Source organism: Convolutriloba macropyga, chromosome 5 (assembly GCF_964194025.1).
Source record: "Convolutriloba macropyga chromosome 5, txConMacr16.3, whole genome shotgun sequence".
In the NCBI taxonomy this organism is placed as follows: domain Eukaryota; kingdom Metazoa; phylum Xenacoelomorpha; order Acoela; family Convolutidae; genus Convolutriloba; species Convolutriloba macropyga.
Window position 1 is genome coordinate 2,885,349 of NC_134472.1, and position 388 is coordinate 2,885,736.

The window sequence follows — 388 nt, forward strand, 5'->3', positions numbered from 1 at the left end:
GTTTAAATTATTTTGGTTTAAAAAATGTTTTCAATTTTCGCCTCATCATTTCTTTTTTTGTACATTTGTTACCAAGTCTCATTAAAGAAAACTCCCATCTGCTGTACAGTAGAGAAAAACTATACTTGTGTAGTTAAGGTTTTATCTGATTGAATTCTGACTTTGATACTAAGTGCTTTTAAATTTAGATTTTTAGTTTTTGCAGTTAATTTTCTGTTTTTGCACATTTTGATTGTTTCTTCTCGGAGCAATTTTCTTCTCGTTGAATAAACTCTTGCAAAATAAGTCCTGATCAACAATAGGAGCTAGCTTGTGTAAGGTCTTTTTGAGAAGAAGCTCACAGCACAGATACCACAAATGAATTCTATTTCAAATGATTTTAAGTAGG